Genomic DNA, 22,851 nt, shown 5'->3' with positions numbered 1-22,851 from the left:
TTTTTTTTTTTTTTTTTTGCGGTACACGGGCCTTTCACTGTTGTGGCCTCTCCCGCTGCGGAGCACAGGCTCCGGACGCGCAGGCTCAGCAGCCATGGCTCATGGACTCAGCCGCTCCGTGGCATGTGGGATCTTCCCGGACCGGGGCACGAACCCGTGTCCCCTGCATCGGCAGGCGGACTCTCAACCACTGCGCCACCAGGGAAGCCCGACATAGTGTATATTTTATTGCTTGGTTTGTTCATTGTCATCCTCCACTAGTGAAAAGGAAGCTGCATGAAGGCGGAGGCTTCATGTGGTTTGGTTTTGCTGCTGTCGCCTCGGCAGCTGAAGCACCGTCTGACACGGCAGGCGTTTGGTAAATCTCTGAGCCACGGTAGGCATTCGTGAAATACGATGCTGCCTGAATGAGCCTCCATTTTACAGATGAGAAAACAGGCTTAGAGAGATTACGAGATTTCCCCAAGATCCCATGGCTCCTGAGAGGCAGCCAGTGTCCACAGCCTTTGTGAGCAGACTGCCTCATCCAGCATCGTTTGGCCAGTAGTGATGACCACAGGTAAGTGTCCTTGGGGCTCATACCTAAAACCAGCTACAAAGGCAGAACGTCCTTCGCTTGGGTTCAGAACTTTGAGGTCGAGTGTGGGTGGAGATGGGATGGTTTGAGATCTGAAACCACCTACCCTGGTTTCTCATGCCTCACGTATGAGCTCCAGGTTTTTTCAGTTGCAAACAGCTGTGAATAACTTAGCACAAGATTCGGGGAGGAACTTATTTTCTTGTCACTTCTCACAGTGTCGCAGAAATGATAGGCTTGTGTGTAATATCCTTGTCCCCAGCTTTGTTTCAGCCCCAGAGAAAGAGCCTGGCTTCTAGCTGTCCTGGGAGGTGGGCTAAGGTGGAAGAGGGTAGGCTTCTAAGTTTTTCCATGTAATTTTATTAGCTTCTCTAATTACAAACAAAATTCTTTTTTTTTCAAAACTACAAAACTACAGAAATGTGTATGGTGTAAGTTGAAATTGTCCCGTAAGTTCTACTCTCCACCACCATTAGGTGAATACTCCTTTGGTATTTATCTCTGGGCATACACTGACAGGTATTTAATTACAAACAAAAAAGTCATCATACTGTTTTGCAATTTGTTGTTGTTGTTTTACCTAACAGTATACTTGTTGGTCTTTGTAGCTCTAACGCATCTGAACCTATATAATATTTCATTGTATGATTATAGTATCATCCTTTTAAGACATCCCCTGTTGCTGGACACTTGGATTTTTTACAGTTTTTTTTATTGTTACAATTTGTGTTCTGGTGAATATGTTTTTACTTACATTCGTGTGTTTGTTCAAGTTTTCCCAGAGCATAAATTCCCAGAAGTGGGATTTCTGGATCCAGGAATGTGCACATTGCAAGTTCTGTAGATGCTACCAAATTGCCCTCTTTTGGTTGTATAACTTTGCACTTCCATCAAAAGACTAGGGACTCTGAGATGGTCACTTGGTAGGACCAAATCCTGCATGAGGACAGGGGCTGTATATCATGCCCCGTGTGGTCACCCACTTGCTCTGATATTTGCAGGTTTTCAGTACTCAGAGCACAGAGAACTGCTTTGATGGCCCAAGAGTTGGAGGCAGACCAAGTAAAATCCCTCCCTCTCTACTAGTCTCCAGCATCCTAATGGGTTTCTCGGGTACCAGCCATCTGAACAGTTTCCAGGGGAGCTGGGTTGCCATCTACCCTGGCTGGGTTGGCACAAGGACCACACTTAGTGTCAAGGGTTGGGGAATTAAGTCATCAGTCATCAGCAGCCGGGATCTGGCGGGAAAGGTAACACAACTTGTCCTGGAAATTCTGCCTCTGACAGTGGCCCAGGGCTTGGCGGATCAGAGAATACTTGCACCTTGCTCGGTGCTGGTGAGGCAGAGGGACATAACAGGCAGCTTTCCACACTCTGAATTCCAAGGTTGCTGGCAAGTGAGGGGAGCTGGTGCTGGGGACCTGTTGTTTATTTATTCACACTCATATGACTTCAAAGCAGTGGTTTTTTTAATTTTAAAGGCATCAAAATTAGCTGAAGAACTTGTTGAAAATGTAGATTCTTGAGCCTCGCTCTTAGGAGTTCTGAGGCAGTAGATCTGGGAGAAGCCCCCCAGGTGATTCTTACACAGGTGGTACCAGGCCCACACTCTATTTTATAGTGAGCCCTGTCCGCTCAGTTAGGACTTTCTGGGGGTAGGGCCAGGCTAACAGGTACCACATGATCTGTTTGAGGACTGGTAATAGGGTTAGACTGATGAAAGATGACAAAATACACAAATCTTAGGTTTAGGTTTCTCATTCTCTTTTTCTTTTCTTTCTACCAAAAGCTACAGCCCTAAATGTTTCCTGACTGTTCAGGAACCACCTAAGTATTTTCAATTCTAACCTCTCTGGCAGCACCCCAATAACTCTTCTTACTTCCCTTTTACCCCCTTGATCAGAACTTACCTCTCCTAGGCACCATTCCCTTGGGGATCCGGTGCTGCTGTGGTACCTATCCAATAATCCATCCTGATCTGATTATGGGCAGTATCTCTCTCGGATCATGAAATCAAAATCACAGACTCTCACAGAAATGGGTGAAGGGGATCAAAAGGTACAAACTTTCGGTTAGAAAGAAAATAAGTGTTGGGGTTATAATGTACAGCCTGGTGACTCTAGTTAATAACACTCTATTGTGCATTTGCACGTTGCTAAGAGAGTAGATCTTAAGCGTTCTCGTCACAAGAAAAAAGAAAGTTACTGTGTATGATGATGAATGTTAACTAGACTTATCGTAGTGATCACTTTGCAAGGTACACAAATATTGAACCATTATGTTGTACACCTGAAACTAAGGATCCATGGCAGTTGTGTCTCAACTTAAAAAAAGCCTTTTGAACCACCTCAGAAAATAAATCACAGACTCTCAGCTGGGAGAAGCTTGGAGAATCTCTGGTGGAGGTTCAGAAGAAGAGCTGAGGTTCAGAGAGGAGAAGGGATTTATTCAGGATCCTGCTGGTCTTTGCAGCAGAGTTGGGACTGGACTCCAGTTCCTTTGCTTTCCAGACCAATGACTCTTTCCTTTGCCCTGGTAAACACAGTTCATAATAAATATACAATCCATGGAGTTTCACAAATGAAAATTAAAGATTTGACTGAGGTGAAAGGAGAGTGGCCTGTCTGCAGGGCCAAGACTCGGGTGAGGCAAATCAGGAGTGCTAAAAGCTCGGTGATCGAGATAAGCAATATTTTAGTGCAGTATTTGAAGAATCAAAATTCATGCAGAGATTCACGATTAACAAAACATAAAATTTGTAAATAACGATAGGGTCAGTTTTACTGACTTTTTCCTTTTGCCTCAGGCTCCAGTGTTGCTGGGCATGGCACTGTTACAGTGCAGGGATAGAAATTGTAAGCAGATATGTTTGGATTTTAACAGGAATCAGTGTTGGTAAGCCAGTATTTCCCAGAACGTGTCCTTTTGAGTCAGGGTGGAGCCAGGCTGGCAAGGTGTTCTATTGTCTAAGTATGGAAAACAATGCATTTTTCTATCTCCTTTCCGAAAATTCCTACTGCCCTTAAGCCAGTTAAAGGTTTTGAGAAGACCTTCAGAAATTCCCAGATTTATTTGCCCACAAATATTCTTCAGCATAATCCAGAGAGGATACTTTGCAAAAACTTCCTTGATTCTCAGGATGGCTCCGTGTCAGGTTGGCAAGGTGGCAGGGGAGAGATTTGAGGGCCTGGGAGGACTCTGGATTCCCAGCCCCTGCCAGGTAAACAGCTACTTTTTCCATCTTTGTGGAGGGCGAGCCAGGTCAAGCCCAAGTTCCCTCAGGAAGTCAGGTGAAGGACACAGACTGGCTGACACAGGAATTGAAGATGGAGAACAAGAAAGGAAATACCCATGGCCGGGTTCAGTGTCTTTATGCTTTCCAAGAACCCACTCCTGGCTTTAGTGGCTCTCTTCTAAGGATCAGGGCAATAGATTGGTGCCAGCTTTGTTTTTGTTGATGAGAAGAGAGGGAGGGACAGGATAGAGCAAGGCCTGCTTCCTCTCCCTCTTTCTATGGGTCCCCTGGCTCCCTGGCCAGAGCTCTGGGGGCCTTACGTGCTCAGATACAGGTCTGTTTGACACACACCTTCCTAGATGTGTTAATGAGAAACAAGGGATGCCAGGCTTTCTTTCTAAAATCATGAGGTAATAGCATCCCAGACCTTTGCTGTGCCAAGTGTGTTCTGTGGACCAACCACATCAGCATCTCCTTGTTAGACATTCAGAATCTTGGACGCAGCTCCAAACGCAGTAAATCCAAATTTTCATTTTAAGATGATCCCTGGGTGGCTTGCATGGCTGCTAAAGTTTGAGAAGAAGCTGCCTTTGAATGTCCGGAGGCCTCATTCAGTCCCTGCCTCCATCACTAACTTCCATCGTTATCCCCGACTTTGGGCAAGTTGCTCATCTTTTTTTCCATTTTCAGTTCCTCATCTGCAGGTACCACTGCCTTCCTCTCTAAAGATGGAGGCGCCAATGGAAACTGTCTTAAATCGGAATTAATAATGGAGCAGTAACGATTACTTGTTAATTCTTACCTAAGACCTTTATTCTTTAGCATGAATTTATAAGACTTTGGTTTTTAAGAACCCAAAACCATGTCTCTCTTTCTGTACATGCGTCATTTTGCATCCATTCATTGATTTATTCATCCATCTTTCCTTTTTTCCATCCCCACCCTTTTATCCATCCTTCGTACCATCTGCCCATCCATTTAAAAGCCACCCCATCTACCTGTTCTTCGTTGTATCCTTTCATCCACCTAGCAGTCAGTTCAGTAATTGGCTGTGTCATACATGGTATCATGAACTTCTATGCCAAGAATGGTACTTTATCAACGCCCAGCGAGGGAACTTGAGAAGCAAGAATGCCAAGTGTAAAAGGGTACATTGTATACTGTCTCTTAAATCTATAAACCACTTTCATCCAAACTCCTGCGCTCCCTTATCAAGCTGGCCAGCACTGGTGGGAAATGCGTACGCTGAGCAGGGAAGAGAGGCTGTGAACAGGCAGGTTTCATGAATGTGTGCATTTGCCTAGGGATGAAGGTGTTGAAGTTCCCTGCGCCTTCCAGTTAAAAAGGGAAAAGAAAGAAGAAAATTTAACCCTTCAGACCCAACAAAGCCTAGTATTAGCTGCCAGTCTGACCCATGTGTACTAGTCATATAAGTCCAGTGTACCAGACAGGCTCGTGATGAAGGGGATGAATTACACATAGTCACCTTTTAACTTGTCTTGAGTACATGCTTGCCTCTCTTGGTGGTACTCTTTATAAATTTTTAATAGATGTGTAACAAACAGAAATGCGCATACATCATCGGTGGCAGCTCAGGGAATCATCACACCCAGGGCGCAACTTCCAGGGTCAAGCCGTAGCCCGTGACCAATGCCGCAACAGCTCCCTTAGCGTCCTCCCCCCCGCCACCCCTCCCTCCTCTCCGAAGTAAGCACTGTCCTGACGTAACAGCAGCTTGGGTGAGTTTTTAATTTTCTATAAATGGAATCATGCTATGTGTATCCTTTGGGTGTGGCATCTTTTCCTTGATGAGGTCCATCCGTGCTGTTGCAAGTAGCAGTAATTCATATTTATACTGTAGAAAACTACCCATTAATGAAAAGGATTTCTTTGACTTGCTGCTGCTGGTTCAAAGTTTGGATGTGTCGCTGGATCTTTCCTTCTCTGTGCCCGTGTCCCTCCTATGTCTAAGAACACTCCTGAGATATTCCTTTTACTCACAGAAATAAAAGGCAAGAGGTCGGAGAAGAGTTCTGAAGTAGCTCCTCTGAGATCGTAGGCAAATCATTCCATCTCTCTGTTACCCACTTGAAAAATTGCATAACAATTCTTAGCAACTTGCTCTATGACAATATGCAGAAAAATGCTCTAAAAGTGACAAATACGGGGTGGATGACATTGAGAACATACCATCCGATTTCTCTGCACCAGCACTGTTCTAAGCACTTTTTGTGTTAGCACACTTAATACTCACCTTCACACTAATGAGGTAGATTCTACTATCATTCCCATTTTACAGCTCAGGGAACTGAGGCACAGAGCTGTCCAGGGTCTCTCCTGGGGAGGCACAGCTGTAAGGGAAAGAACTGGAGGGTGATGGCGAAAGCCAGCCCCCTCCCCTGCTGCCCTGTGCTCCTCGCAGGTGCTTTATCAGTGCTGCCTACAAGCACGGGCAGGATGGTCTCAAACCCTTGTTGACCTAGATGAAGCTCCCTCTGGCTCCTCTGCTCACCTTCCTGGCCTCACCCCTGCTGCTCTCCTCTTGCTCTCTGTGCTCCAGTCACACTGCACTTGTGTCACTTCTTAGAGCACCCGGAATTTTCTCTGGTACAAAATGTTCTCATTCCCTCTGCCTAGAATACTTCCTCCCCACCCTCTTGGTTTGACTGGCTCCTTCGCATCCTCTGTGTCTCAGCCTAATTAGCACCAACACAGGGTTCTTCGCCAACACTCTGTCTAGGGAGCACCAGCCTTTTACCGTAAGTCCCCTACACATGAACGAGTTCAGTTCTGACAGTCGAGTCTGTCCCTAAGTCCAACGAAGTGAGCCTCGGTACCCACCTAACACAGTGGGCCAAATACCGCTGCTTTTACGCTTGCTTCTGGACATCCTGGGCTTAAAATAAAGATGCCGTACTACTGTACTCTCTACAGTACCGTACAGTAAAGTACACAAAAGCACAACCACTTGTAGAGGGTGCACGCACGTGACCACGTAGGCCAGACACGTGAAGTAACTTACGTGGTTGGACATGTGAGTGCACGTTCGCATCTTTGAAAGTTCGCAGCTTGAAGGTTCGTACGGAGGGGACTTACTGTATTCTCCATCTTAGCGTCGTGTTTCTTCCCTGTCTCCTGATGACTGTGTAATAGCTGTAATGGTGTGAGTCAGTCATCTGTTCTCCCTGTACGGTGGGATATCCTCGTGAGGCGCTGCCCGACGGGGCCTCGTTCACACTTGTACTCACAGTGCCTGGCAATGGCAGGGCTTCGTCAAAAGCCCTTTTGAAGAGACCAAGTGGGTCTCTGGTCCCTGGCTGCCCGCTCCCTACCATGGGGGAGCCGTTTCACTTCTGTCCCATGGAATCAAGTGTTTCCTGAGCAAATACTCCAGTGTGGTCTGCTTGTTGACTTGGGCTAACGGGTCCTGGAAGGCAGCTCGGGGTCAGTGTGAGCGCAGAGCAGACGCCAGCAAATCATCTTGAGGCGGTTTGAATTTTTTGCGCGTCCTTTCAGTTAGCAATGGGCTTGGTGATAACACAGCCACAGTCCCCCAGGGAGCTGAGGCATAGTGAAAACTGACCCCACGTGTTTCCAAATATGCTGCTTCCTGGCTTCCTTCTTTGCTACCTTTCACACGTCCATCTGTTACTGGGGTAAGTTTATCAGGAAGTTAATGAGCAGGTCAGCAGGTGGACGGTAAGAGACCTCCAGTCCAAACCCAAGTGTTGATCCTGATCAGGCTCGTTCTTGTGACTGTACCAGGTCTGTGAGGTCTGTCAGCGATGCCCCTTTAGTCCTGTGGTAATGCTTGTCACTTCCCAACCACGCCGGTTCAGAGGCACCTTCCTACCACAGTGCTGCTGAAGAAACAAAACCTCTGCCGTCGGGGAAACCAGAATTAGTCATGGCCCTCTCTGGAACCAGCTGGTCTTCCGTTTGGGCCAGTCTCACGGTGTGTCAGGGATGGGGCAGTGGCCCTTCCCTGAAGGGGGCTGGCAGGCCGAGGTGGGGTTAAGGGGGTAGGCAGACGTGCCCGCTCCCACCTCCCCTCCAGCCTCCCCTCCCCCATAGCAGCTGGTGAAGGAAATTGTTTCACACATCTGGCACCACTCCCCCTGGTGCCACAGGAGCAGACGGCAGACGCGTGCCTGCGAGCACTTATGACCTGCTGGTCACTTGGGACGCGCTAGACAGGCTGGTGACCAGAGGAAGGAAGGAAGAAAGAAAGCTGCCTCAAGGGCTCGAGATCTCAGAAGCTTCAAATGGGGGAGGGAAGTAAGGCAGCAAAAGACTGAAGCCCAGGGAACTTCTGAAACCCACTGCAGGAAGGACAGGCTGCCAGGAGTGGGTTTGTTGAGAAAAGTTCAGAGAGAAAACAACCTTGCAGTTCCCCCGATTTGGGAGACTGGCCACACCCAGCCTAGGGGAACACATTCATCCTTCTCTAGAAAGAGGGTGCGTCTGCCCTGGCTAGTGCTAGGCTTAACCACTGTTGCCCTCGGAGGGTCAGGAACAAGTTCTCCTTTGTCTTCGATCAGCAGCTCCAGGATTGAAACTGTTAGAGCAGCGGTTCTCTGTCAGGCTGCCTTTGTTCCCCTGGCGATATTTGGCGTTGTCTGGAGACGGTTTGAGTTGTCACAAATGGGAGGGGGAGGGTGTTACTGGCTCCTAGTGGGGAGAGGCCAGGGATGTTACTAAACTTCCTACAATGCACAGGACAGCTTCCAGCACAAAGAATTATCCTGCCCAAGATGCAGATACTACCGAGGTTGAAATCCCTGGATTTAGTATCTCTGAGGGTACGGGCTTTCCTGGTTTAGAAGCACCTGTAGTTGCAAAGAAGATTGCCCTTGAAGCTCTATCACAAGTCCGGCAGTGTTCCTCTAATCCTCAAGCGTGTGTGAATCACCAGAGGATCTTGTGCAAATGCAGATTCAGATTCTGCAAGTCTGGATCGGCTGCCGTTGCCCCTGGTCCACAGGTCACGCTTTGAAGAGCAAGGGATTTTGAGTTTGTTCATAATCTCTCTCCTTCCTTTCCTTCTCCCTCTCCCCTTCTCTCCATCCTCACTCCCTGAGCCTTCCCTGTTGTACTCTGTTCAAACCAGTGTGTGCCCTGTCACCAAGGAACATGTGGTGGTGGTTAAACTCCACTGCCTAGATGACAGGTTCTCTGCAGCTGTTGCCAATTTGAAGTTCAGGGTGTTGATGAAATCAGTCGACTTAGTTGGGAAAAAACGATCCCAAGGGACCTGAGCAGACTACCCACATGCATTTAAGTCAGCTGGTACCCCAAAGATATTTTTTATGGTCTCAGACAGTTAGCCTGGGTAGAGCCCTTGACTTTTGGTGATGCTCAGACTTGATACAGCTTCACGTTCACATTCACGTTCTAAACCAGAGGTTGAAACTGTTTCTAGAAAGTGCCAGATAGGAAATATTATACGCTTTGCAAGTCATGCAGTCTCTGTCACAGTGACTCACTTCTCCCATTATAGCAAGGAAGCAGCCATAAACAGCATGCAAATAGATGGAGTTGTGTTCCAATAAAACTTTATTTACAAAAATAAGTACATAGTGAGCTGGATTCGGCCCACGGGCCATCGTTTGCAAACCCCTATTCTAAACAATTCCTTTTTCTTCATGTCTCTGCTTCAGAAAAAAAAAAATATATTGGGAAGACCTTACTAAATCATCAGTATGGGTTGTAAATGTATAGAGGGCAAAAAGTGAGTAGATATTCTTTCTTTTACTGAATTGCATCTTTCAAGTTGGCAGAAACACAGTTCTCTGCCTACGCCAGTTGTGGTTTTTTTTGTTTTGGTTTGGTTTTTTTGTTTGTTTTCGCAGGGGTGGAGTAGGGCTAGAAAGGGCAATAAGTGAGGAACAGAAAGAGATGCCAGTACGTTTAAGTCTGCATTTTCTTCTCTCTGGCTTGAGCGAATACCTTCTGCTCTTAGAATAGAGGGAGGGAGCCCCGCAAAGATTGCCCTTCTCTTCCATCAGACCCAGAGCATTCTTTGAAGGTAGTGATTTTTCTCACTGTCACTGGCTTCTGTTGAGACCTCCTATTTGCAGGGAGGAGGCATTGCTTGGACAGAAATGCTGGAGTGTTGTTTAAAGCGCCCTGGCTGCATTTTCGGGTTGACAGTTTAACCACAGGGAACCACAGGCTAAATTCGATACTGACGTCTCCTTGTTGGGGCACCTGAGGGAAACCCCCAGCCCCTGCGGCATGTGGACATTTCTGTCGCTCCTGGCCACGCCGACCCCAGGGATAAGGATAAATCGAGGCGTTTAACTCCACGGTCACCATCCAGTGCCTCTCACAAAGCCTGCTTTATTAGAAGAGGAGAAAACCCTCTCTGTCTATTAATAAGACGGAGTTCCACTGGAGAGGAAAGCGACCTGGCATCTGTGTCTCGTGCTGCCCGGTGGGAACTTCTGCCAGGCTCTCCAGAATGTGTTGGGGCCCTGAAGATGCCAGTGTTAAGTGCGGGGTCAGACGATGGGCTTCCGCCAGAGCTCTCTGGAGAACTTAGTGTGCAGTTTCCACCTCCCATACCACAGCTGTGCTCGTTCACACACACACACACACACACACACACACACACACACACACACGTTATGGCTTGGGCAGCGAGAAAAGTAAAGTTCATTCATTGCAGAAGAGCAGAGTGGCGTTGAGAACCCCATTTGGTTGGACTATATTGGTTTGCAGTGTTTTGACACTGAGTGTCATGCGACACAGACAAGTGGAACAGAGAGTTGCATTTCCTCTGGGTAGAGAAGTCAGCCCCAGCTGCAGTTTAGAGGCACAAATTATTTGTATCATTATTTTAGTGGCTCATCTTCAGTGAACATCATGATGTGTCTGGTCCTATGTGGCTCGTCTCGGGTTCGTTCCTTCATATAATCACGCCTTCAGCAAGTATTTGTTTGTCTTTACAGTTGGCTGGGTGTAAATTTCTTGGAGCATGCGCTCTTTCACTGGGGACTCCTAGGCCTTGCTTACTTTCTTCCCATGCATCGAATACCAGCTACTGAGATCGGGGCTAGCAGCAGGAGCCAGCTCCTGCCCTCTTGGAGCTTATAGGCTCGCCAAGCAGATGGAGAGGAAATCAAAACTACCCAGATTTACGGTAGTTGTGATGGGGCTTCAAGACGTAAGGTGGGACTTCCCTGGCGCTCCATGGTGAAGACTCTGTGCTTCCACTGCAGGGGGCACAGGTTCGGTCCCTGGTCAGGGAACTAAGATCCTGCATGCCGCGCAGCATGGCCAAAAAAATAAATGAAATAAAAACGAAAGGTATGTATTTTCTCACCCAATCATCACTAAAGCTTTTGAACTCAGGTACTGTTGTTAGGCCCATTTTACACACGCATCTCAAGAGGTTCAGAAGTTGCCCCAAGTCACCTTTCAGTTCTGCTCAGAGTGAGTTAGAGAGGGAAGGAGAGTTTCTCAGGGTGAGATGTGAGCTGGGATAGTATAGGTCCATCTTGGGGACATGGAAGCTGCTCATTTAAACAGATCTCCAGCAGTGTGATCAATAAGACAAAATATTTTTGCAGTTTGAGGGGCCAACTATAAACCACACGTTCCTCTAATATTGGAGAAGCCCCAGATGGTGGGCCGTGTAATGAACGGCCAGAGACAATGAGATTGATTCGTGTGACCGTGGGTTTTTTGGTTCCTGATGATTGGCATGCCACTCATCCAAATTGCAATCGGGTAATCTTTTAAGTCCTGGCCTGCTCCAGGTCAGAGGGTGGTTGCGTTTTCCTAGCTGTGGGCAGCGTGAGGATTCATTTACCTTAACTCCCCCAGCAGGATGCCCAGCGCTGCTGGTTCCAGTGTGGTAAACAGGGCGGGCAAGATCCCTGCTCCCAGAGGGCATCCGTTTGGCTACCAACTTAAAGATAAATTTAAGAAAATAAGTCAGAGTGGGGTCTTTAAACAAGGGTCAGGTGCTACAGAGTGACTGTTTGGGGGTGGGGGACAACTTTGCTCCTTGAGAAAGAACAATCAGGGCAGGCACCATGGAAGAGGTGGTATTTACATGAGGTCCTTAGTGATCCAAAGAAGGCAGCCACGCAAAGGGGAGAGTTTTCCATAAGGGGCTGATATGAGCTTGCTGGTGTGTGTAAGCGCGACTAAAGCAGAGTCAGCCAGGGAGGAGCATTTAGTCCACCATCTTGGAGAGACTTTGACATCTGCATAAGGTTTCTGGATTTGACCAGTAGTGAAATTAACCACAGAGCCGCTCTGTTTAGAGGCAGGCACACAACTATCGCTCATCTCTGGGCAACACTGGCCATTTTGTGCATGGCCTGCGTGTAAGAAGCCCCTGAAGGGGACTCTGAGTTAATAAATGAGAACATACACATTTCTCCTGTCTGGAGTGAGCCGGTGGCCTTTCCAATCCTACCCGCACATCTCCCAGCTTACGTTTAAGTAAAACTGATAGTGGACTCTGAGTTTGAGCAACAGGGCTCTCTAGTTCTTGCCAGAGGACTTTTCTTTTGTGGGGATTGGAGATGCTGAAGGGTATCCTGAGATTTCCCAGGAGGCAGAAGTACAGTTCAATAGGGCATCATCACCTCCCAGCAGAGTGGAAGCTGTCCTTCCTCACGTTTACTTCCTCATTGAATACGAATGTATTCACACACAGGACATTCTCAGAAATGCATGACTTTGGGGCTTATAAAAGACAGGTTCAGGAAAACAGCATGTTTGGGAATGTATAGTATTTGCTAGATTATTTACCCCGACCCTAATTCCAAAAGCCCCGCAAAGATCATCGCTCCCACCCATGTAGCTTTTGTTTCTCAGTGTGATTTTTGAAGGATTTTTTTTTCCTTCCTTACTAGAGTTTATCTGCCCAGGCTAGTCATTCATCATCTTGCGTTGCTATCCTCTCCGCTCCGCCTTCAGCTTGGGGAGGTTCTGGAAGTGATTAGCTGTTGTAAATCAGCTTTTATGATGTGTATGTCACAGATAAGCAGCTCGGAAAGCAGGAGTCAGAGGACTCCACTCCTCTTACCCTGCCAGTTATCCCAGTAATGAAATTTAAAAAAAAGAAGTGACTGGAAAGTATGATGTTGGGCAGTTTCTTTGTAGGCATATCCAACGTTTAAATTGAGCTCTTTAACGAGAACACTGCGTAATTTTTACACCGTTTTATTGAGTTATAACCTACATAAGGTAAAGCAAACAAATATTTAAACTGCACCTCAAGGCATTTTTACATGTGCATCCTTTTATAATCATCACCCAGCTCTAGGTAGAGAACATTTCCTGCGCCCTGGACATTTCCCTGTGCCCCTCCCACTCTTCTGACCTCTGTCACCACAGACAGCCTTAGCCTGTTCTTGAGCTTCACGTAAATGGAATCGTACTGCCTGTACTCTTTTGTCTCTCTCAGCGTTTTCTATGAGATTCATCCATGCTGTCCATGTAGTTATTCATTCTCGTTGTGTAGTATTCCAGTATAGCATGGTTTCTCAACTGGGGTATTATTGACATTTGGGGCTGGATAATTCTTTGTTGTGGGGACTGTCCTGTGCATTACAGGGTGTTTAGCAGCATCTCTCTGGTCTCTACACACTACACACTAGTAGCATCCCCTACCCCCAGTAATTTCCCCTGGAATTGAAAACCTTTGCATCACATAACTATACCACAATTTTTAAGAAACTTTTTAATTGGAAATAAATTCAAACTTATTGAAAAGTTGCAAAAATGGAACAAACAATACCCATAAAGTATTTACCTAGATTCACCTATTGTTAACATTTTACCCGTTTGGTTTATCATTTGCCCTGTCTTGTGTACACACACACACACACACACACACGTGCGCGCAGTGTATTTCTGAACCATTTGAGAGCGAGTTGCATCCATCTTGGCCATTTACTACCATATACTTCCGTGTGTATTTCCCAAGAATAAGGATCTTCTCTGACATTATCCTAATTATCAGTTAACCACAGTATATTTAGCATAATACATTTATGAGTTAGCCCATGTCCCAATTTTTGCATTTGAGGAAAATTTATCCTTTGTAGCATTTATTTTCATTACAGTGCAGGTTCCAGTCCAGGATCAGGTATTGTATATAGTTGCTGTGGTTCCTTAATATCCTTTAGTCTAGAACATTCACTCAGTCTTTGTCTTTTATGATACTGAATTTCTTTTTAAAAATACAATCCCTTTTCTTCTTAATAGAATATTCCTCATTTGGGGTTCATCTGGTCTTTCCTCCTGAATCCATTCAGGATATGTGTTTTTGACTGAAAGACTCCGTAGGTGGTAGTGTGTCCTGCTTAGGGAATCCCATCTGGAGGGACATGATGTCAGTGGCACCTCGTCCGTGATGGAGGTGGTCAGAGTGTTGTCTGATTATTCCACTGTATAGTTACTAAATTTTCTCTTATAGATAATAAGCGATATGTGGGGAACCACTTAACAACACCATGCAGATATCCTGCTCCCCAGTCAAATTTTACCCCCTAAATTTAGCATATTTCGTGTCTTGCATGAGCCAGTCTTTACCTACAGTGGTTACAAAACGATGATCTTCCAAATCCAGCACTCCTCCTGCACGCACACTCCAGCCTGTTATGTACAAGGGCCCACGCTTCTCCCCCATTTATTTGCTGGTATTTTTGTCTGTTATCAGTATGGATTCATGAATTCTGGTTTGCTCAGTGGTTTATAAATCAGTACTGTCTGAATGCTCGAATCGCTCAGCTTTGGCTGGTGGGATCCCTTTGAAGTTGGGTCCTGTATTCTGAAAACGAACCCCCCTTCATTTTTGTTTTCTGTGTTTTTTTTTTTTAATGGTTACCAGGGGCATTTATTTATTTATTTTTTTAACATCTTTTTGTTGTTGTTGTATTTTATTTTATTTATTTTTTTATACAGCAAATTCTGATTAGTCATCCATTTTATACACATCAGTGTATACATGTCAATCCCAATTGCCCAATTCATCACACCACCCCCACCACCACCCCCCTGCAGCTTTCCCCGCTTGGTGTCCATACGTTTGTTCTCTACATCTGTATCTCAATTTCTGCCCTGCAAACCGGTTCATCTGAACCATTTTTCTAGGTTCCACATATATGCGTTAATATACAATTTTTGTTAGTCTCTTTCTGACTTACTTCACGGTGTATGGTAGTCTCTAGATCCATCCACGTCTCAAAAAATGACCCAATATCGTTCCTTTTTATGGCTGAGTAATATTCCATTGTATATATGTACCACATCTTCTTTATCCATTTGTCTGTCGATGGGCATTTAGGTTGCTTCCATGACCTGGTTATGGTAAAGAGTGCTGCAGTGAACACGGGTGCATGTGTCTTTTTGAACTATGGTTTTCTCTGAGTATATGCCCAGTAGTGCGATTGCTGGATCATATGGTAATTCTATTTTTGGTTTTTTAAGGCACCTCCATACTGTTCTCCATGGTGTCTGTATCAATTTACATTCCCACCAACAGTGCAAGAGGGTTCCCTTTTCTCCACACCCTCTCCAGAATTTGTTGTTTGTAGATTTTCTGATGATGCCCATTCTAACTGGTGTGAGGTGAACCTCATTGTAGTTTTGATTTGCATTTCTCTAATAATTAGTGATGTTGAGCAGCTTTTCACGTGCTTCTTGGCCATCTGTATGTCTTCTTTGGAGAAATGTCTATTTAGGTCTTCTGCCCATTTTTGGATTGGGTTGTTTCTTTCTTTAATATTGAGCTGCATGAGCTGTTTGTATATTTTGGAGATTAATCCTTTGTCCGTTGATTCGTTTGCAAATATTTTCTCCCACTCTGAGGCTTGTCTTTTTGTCTTGTTTATGGTTTCCTTTGCTGAGCAAAAGCTTTGAAGTTTCATTAGGTCCCATTTGTTTATTTTTGCTTTCATTTCCATTACTCTAGGAGGTGGATCAAAAAAGATCTTGCCGTGATTTATGTCAAAAAGTGTTCCTCCGGGCTTCCCTGGTGGCACAGTGGTTGAGAGTCCGCCTGCCGATGCAGGGGATACGGGTTCGTGCCCCAGTCCGGGAGGATCCCATGTGCCGCTCCGGCTGGGCCCGTGAGCCATGGCCACTGAGCCTGCGCGTCCGGAGCCTGTGCTCCGCAGCGGGAGAGGCCACAACAGTGAGAGACCTGCGTACCGAGAGAAAAAAAAAAGTGTTCTTCCTATGTTTTCCTCTAAGAGTTTTATAGTGTCTGGTCTTACATTTAGGTCTCGAGTCCATTTTGAGTTTATTTTTGTGTATGGTGTTAGGAAGTGTTCTAATTTCATTCTTTTACATGTAGCAGTCCAGTTTTCCCAGCACCACTTATTGAAGAGGCTGTCTTTTCTCCATTGTATATTCTTGCCTCCTTTGTCATAGATTAGTTGACCATAGGTGCATGGGTTTATCTCTGGGCTTTCTATCTTGTTCCACTGATCTATGTTTCTGTTTTTGTGCCAGTACCATATTGTCTTGATTACTGTAGCTTTGTAGTATAGTCTGAAGTCAGGGAGTCCGATTCCTCCAGCTCCTTTTTTTTTCCTTCAAGACTACTTTGGCTATTCGGGGTCTTTTGTGTCTCTATACACATTTTAAGATTTTTTGTTCTAGTTCCGTAAAAAATGCCATTGGTAATTTGATAGGGATTGTGTTGAATCTGTAGATTGCTTTGGGTAGTATAGTCATTTTCACAATATTGATTCTTCCAATCCAAGAACATGGTACATCTCTCCATCTGTTGGTATCATCTTTAATTTCTTTCATCAGTGTCTTAGAGTTTTCTGCATACAGATCTTTTGTCTTCCTAGGTAGGTTTATTCCTAGGTATTTTATTCTTTTTGTTGCAGTGCTAAATGGGAGTGTTTCCTTCATTTCTCTTTCAGATTTTTCATCATTTGTGTATAGGAATGAAAGAGATTTCTGTGCATTAATTTTGTATCCTGCAACTTTACACAATTCATTGATTAGCTCTAGTAGTTTTCTGGTGGCATCTTCAGGGTTCTCTATGTATAGTATCATGTCAACTGCAAACAGTTTTACTTCTTCTTTTCCAATTCGTATTCCTTTTATTTATTTTTCTTCTCTGATTGCCGTGGCTAGGACTTCCAAAACTATGTTGAATAATAGTGGTGAGAGTGGGCATCCTTGTCTCATTCCTGATCTTAGAGCAAATGCTTTCAGGTTTTCACTATTGAGAATGATGTTTGCTGTGGGTTTGTCACATATGGCCTTTATTATGTTGAGGTAGGTTCCCTCTGTGCCCAGTTTCTGGAGAGTTTTTCTCATAAACGGGTGCTGAATTTTGTTGGAAGCTTTTTCTGCATCTATTGAGATGATCATAAGGGTTTCATTCTTCAGTTTGTTAATACAGTGTAGCACATTGATTGATTTGCATATATTGAAGAATCCTTGCATCCCTGGGATAAATCCCACTTGATCATGGTGTATGATCCTTTTAATGTATTGTTGGATTCTGTTTGCCAGTATTTCGTTGAGGATTTTTGTGTCTATATTCATCAGTGATATTGGTCTGTAAAAATTTTCTCTTTTTGTAGTATCTTTGTCTGGTTTTGGTATCAGGGTGATGGTGGCCTCATAGAATGAGTTTGGGAGTGCTCCTTCCTCCGCAGTTTTTAGAAGAGTTTGAGAAGGATGGATGTTAGCTCTTCTCTAAATGTTTGATAGAATTCACCTGTGAAGCCATCTGGTCCTGGACTTTTGTTTGTTGGAAGATTTTTAATCACAGTTTCAATTTCATTACTTGTGATTGGTCGGTTCATATCTTTCTCTTTCTTCCTGGTTCAGTCTTGGAAGGTTATACCTTTCTAGGAATTTGTTTATTTCTTCCAGGTTGTCCATTTTATTGGCATAGAGTCGTTTATAGTAGTCTCTTAGAATGCTTTGTATTTCTGCGGTGTCTGTTGTAACTTCTCCTTTTTCATTTCTAATTTTGTTGATTTGAGTCCTCTCCCTCTTTTTCTTGATGAGTCTGGCTAATGGTTTATCAATTTTGTTTATCTTGTCAAAGAACCAGCTTTTAGTTTTATTGATCTTTGCTATTGTTTTCTTTGTTTCTCTTTCATTTATTTCTGCTCTGATCTTTACGATTTCTTTCCTTCTGCTAACTTTGGGTTTTGTTTGTTCTTCTTTCTCTAGTTCCTTTAGGTGTAAGGTTAGATTGTTCATTTGAGATTTTTCTTATTTCTTGATGTAGGCTTCTATAGCTATAAACTTCCCTCTTAGAACTGCTTTTGCTGCATCCCATAGGTTTTGGATCGTCGTGTTTTCATTCTCATTTGACTCTAGGTATTTTTTGATTTCTTGGTTATTTAGTAACATATTGTTTAGCCTCCATGTGTTTGTGTTTTTTACATTTTTTCCCATGTAATTCATTTCTAATCTCATAATGTTGTGGTCAGAAAAGATGCTTGATATGATTTCAATTTTCTTAAATTTACTGAGGATTGATTTGTGACCCAAGATGTGATCTATCCTGGAGAATGTTCCGTGCACACTTGAGAAGAAAGTGTAATCTGCTGTTTTTGGGTGGAATGTCCTATAAATATCAGTTAAATCTATCTGGTCTGTTGTGTCATTTAAAGCTTGTGTTACCTTATTTATTTTCATTTTGGATGATCTGTCCATTGGTGTAAGTGAGGTGTTAAAGTCCCCCACTATTATTGTGTTATTGTCGATTTCCTCTTTTATAGCTGTTAGCAGTTGCCTTATGTATTGAGGTGCTCCTACGTTGGGTGCATATATATTTATAATTGTTATATCTTTTTCTTGGATTGATCCCTTGATCATTATGTAGTGTCCTTCCTTGTCTCTTGTAACATTCTTATTTTAAAGTCTATTTTTTTCTGATATGAGTTATTGCTACTCCAGCTTTCTTTTGGTTTCCATTTTCATGGAATATCCTTTTCCATCCCCTCACTTTCAGTCTATATGTGTCCCTAGGTCTGAAGTGGGTCTCTTGTAGACAGCATATATATGGGTCTTGTTTTTGTATGCATTCAGCAAGCCTGTGTCTTTTGGTTGGAGCATTTAATCCATTCACATTTAAGGTAATTATCGATGTGTATGTTCCTTTGACCATTTTCTTGATGTTTTGGGTTTGTTTTTGTAGGTCCTTTTCTTCTCTTGTGTTTCCCACTTAGAGAAGTTCCTTTAGCATTTGTTGTAGAGGTGGTTTGGTGGTGCTGAATTCTCTCAGCTCTTGCTTGTCTGTAAAGCTTTTGATTTCTCCATCGAATCTGAGTGAGATCCTTGCTGGCTAGAGTAATCTTGGTTGTAGGTTCTTCCCTTTCATCACTTTAAGTATATCATGCCACTCCCTTCTGGCTTGTAGAGTTTCTGCTGAGAAATCAGCTGTTAACCCTGCGGGAGTTCCCTTGTATGTTATTTGTCGTTCTTCGCTTGCTGCTTTCAATAATTTTTCTTTGTCTTTAATTTTTGCCAGTTTGATTACTATGTGTCTTGGCATATTTGTCCTTGGGTTTATCCTGTATGGAACTCTCTGCGCTTCCTAGACTTGGGTGGCTATTTCCTTTCCCATGTTAGGGAAGTTTGTTTTTTTTTTCTTTTTTTGCGGTACGCAGCCCTCTCACTGTTGTGGCCTCTCCCACTGCGGAGCACAAGCTCCAGACGTGCAGACTCAGTGTCCGTGGCTCTCGGGCCCAGCCGCTCGGCGGCATGTGGGATCTTCCTGGACTGGGGCATGAACCCGTGTCCCCTGCATCGGCAAGCGGACTCTCAACCACTGCACCACCAGGGAAGCCCAGGGAAGTTTTTGATTATAATATCTTCAAATTCTTTCTCTGGTCCTTTCTCTCTCTCTTCTCCTTCTGGGACCCTTATAATGCGAATGTTGTTGCATTTAATGTTGTCCCAGAGGTCTCTTAGGCTGTCTTCATTTCTTTTCATTCTTTTTTCTTTATTCTGTTCCGCAGCAGTGAATTTCACCATTTTGTCTTCCAGGTCACTTATCCGTTCTTCTGCCTCAGTTATTGTGCTATTGATTCCTTCTAGTGTATTTTTCATTTCAGTTATTGTATTGTTCATCTCTGTTTGTTCTTTTTTTTTTAAACGATTTTTTTTTTTTTTTTTTTTTTGTGGTACACGGGCCCCTCACCGTTGTGGCCTCTCCCGTTGCGGAGCACAGGCTCCGGACGCGCAGGCTCAGCGGCCATGGCTCACGGGCCCAGGTGCTCCGCAGCATGTGGGATCCTCCCGGACCGGGGCACGAACCCGTGTCCCCTGCATCGGCAGGCGGACTCTCAACCACTGTGCCACCAGGGAAGCCCCTGTTTGTTCTTTAATTCTTCTAGGTCTTTGTTAAACATTTCTTGCATCTTCTCGATCTTTGCCTCGATTCTTTTTCCAAGGTCCTGGATCATCTTCACTATCATTATCCTGAATTCTTTTTCTGGAAGGTTGCCTATCTGCACTTCATTTAGTTGTTTTTCTGGGGTTTTATCTTGTTCCTTCATCTGGTACATAGCCCTCTGCCTTTTCATCTTGTCTATCTTTCTGTGAATGTGGTGTTTGTTCCACAGGCTGCAGGATTGTAGTTCTTCTTGCTTCTGCTGTCTTCCCTCTGGTGGATGAGGCTGTCCAAGAGGCAAGTTTCCTGATGGGAGGCACTGGTGGTTGGTAGAGCTGGCTGTTGCTCTGGTGGGCAGAGCTCAGTAAAACTTTAATCCGTTTGACTGCTGATGGGTGGGGCTGGGTGCCCTCCCTGTTGGTTGCTTGGCCTGAGGCAACCCAACACTGGAGCCTACCTGGGCTCTTTGGTGGGGCTAATGGCGGACTCTGGGAGGGCTTATGCCGAGGAGTAATTCCTAGAACTTTTGCTGCCCATGTTCTTGTCCCCACCGTGAGCCACAGTCAGCCTCTGCCTCTGCAGGAGACCCTCCAACACTAGCAGGTAGGTCTGGTTCAGTCTCCCCTGGGTCCCGATGCGCACACTACTTTGTGTGTGCCCTCCAAGAGTGGAGTCTCTGTTTTCCCCGGTCCTGTCGAAGTCCTGCAATCAAATCCCACTAGCCTTCAAAGTCTGATTCTCTAGGAATTCCTCCTCCCGTTGCCAGACCCCCAGGTTGGGAAGCCTGACGTGGGGCTCAGAACCTTCACTCCAGTGGGTGCACTTCTGTGGTGTAAGTGTTCTCCAGTCTGTGAGTCACCCTCCCAGCAGTTATAGGATTTTATTTTACTGTGATTGCGCCCCTCCTACCATCTCATTGTGGCTTCTCCTTTGTCTTCGCACGTGGGGTATCTCTTTTGGTGAGTTCCAGTGTCTTCCTGTCGATGATTGTCCAGCTGCTAGCTGTGATTCTGGTGTTCTCGCAAGCCTCCCTTCGTTTTTTATTTTTAACACTTCCTCACTTTTTGGCATAACAAGGTGTTCCAGGCTCATCTTTTACCTTCCCTCCTCCTATCCTGGAATTAGCCATTTCTCCAAAAAGTCCTGCCTGATTCCTTTTAATGGGAATGCTAGAAAATACCACAACTTATTTATCCTTCCTCCTGTTAATTGACGTTTGAATTGTTTTTAGTTCTGGACTGTTATAAAGAAAGCTTCTCTGAATACCGTTTTACATTTTTTGGATCCATAAACTGTTTTCGGTTGGGTATATAACCAAGAGTGGCAATGGAAAGTCACAGAACAGAACAACAAGGACTATTGTATAGCACAGGGAATTATACTCGATATCTTGTAGTGACCTATACTGGAAAATAATCTGAAAAAGAAAATTTATATATATATTTTTATATATGTGGAAAGAATTTATATACAATGTGTATATATAGAAAGAATTTATATCTGTGTATATATATATATATATATATATATATATATATATAAACTGAATCACTTTGCTGCACACCTGAATCATTGTAAATCAACTGTATTACAATTTTAAAAATAACATACATATGTACATACATAAATAAATAAAAAGAAGGACACAGGATCTCCACTCTGGCTATATACCCAACAGAAATGAGTACATTAAGTCCACCAAAAAAGTGAACACAGGTATTCAAAGCAACTTTGTTCATAATTCATGTATGTATATATACACACACATAGGTATATATACACATACACACACATATATATGTATATTTAGCTTTAGTGGGTATTGCCAAGTAGTGTTTCAAAGTGCTCATAACAGTTTTGTGAGGGGAGCCAAAGTTGTTGGCCCCGTTAGGTGGGGTAATCGGTGGCAGGGGTTCTAATGGGCCAGTGCAATCCAAAGACATGTTGTCTGTGACCAGAAATGGCAAAGCTGCTCATCTTTTCCATCGATAATGAGTGGGAAATGCTGAGATTTTGCTGCCTGGTCCATTCTTAAACTGCTGTTCTAGCGAGTGCTGCTTTAAGATGGGCAGAATGGAAGTTTCTGAAGTCAAGAATCTCCTGCTCCCTTCAACATGGTTTTCATCTCAGTGATGGCAGTGACAGCATGTAGGGAATGCAGGATCATTGCTAGGGGCTCCTGCTGTTAGAGAGCATTCGGGTCACTGCTTTGTTTTAAAAAGTGTCTCCCCAGGAGAAGGAGGAATGCCCCCCGGAGTCCCGCTCACATCTTCTGACTGCTAGGGGCCATTTGGAACCCTGAAACAGTCATTTACTGAACACCCTGAGAGAGTAAATATCCCTCTGTCTACACCCAGGGAGCCACTTAGTTTTCAAGACATCTGGGATAGAGGCCCAGGGACAGCAGGCAAAGCAGGAAATTGCTGGAGGTAAACACGGAAGTGAACTGGTCCAGTATTATGGGACTAGACTCTAGGCTCAGTGTTGCTAGGAACTGCTTGGGCGTGGCCCGGCCTCTATAGCTTAAAGGTTCTTTGTCCAGAATATCTCTCCTGTGGAGCTTATAGTCATCATTAGAACCAGCGAGGTGATTGAGCACTTTTTAAAGTGAATTTCTGAACAGAAGAAACATCACTTATAAGATACATGATGGGCTCTTAAGTAATTTTGATGAACCTTTGGAGGAATTCATGA

The 22,851-nt window shown here is 44.4% G+C and overlaps 1 protein-coding gene across 7 annotated transcripts in view; it reads left to right on the top strand.

The window, feature by feature from the left end:
• Nucleotides 1-22,851, top strand: part of PRICKLE2 (prickle planar cell polarity protein 2) — a 344,499-nt gene that overhangs the window by 315,411 nt on the left and 6,237 nt on the right. The window lies entirely within an intron of this gene.

This window comes from Aethalodelphis obliquidens, unplaced genomic scaffold, assembly GCF_003676395.1.
Source record: "Aethalodelphis obliquidens isolate GAN/ISIS:26980383/991018 unplaced genomic scaffold, ASM367639v1 scaffold22, whole genome shotgun sequence".
Lineage (NCBI taxonomy): Eukaryota > Metazoa > Chordata > Mammalia > Artiodactyla > Delphinidae > Aethalodelphis > Aethalodelphis obliquidens.
The sequence above is the reverse complement of the archived record's forward strand: the minus strand, read 5'-3'. Positions and strand labels throughout refer to the sequence as shown.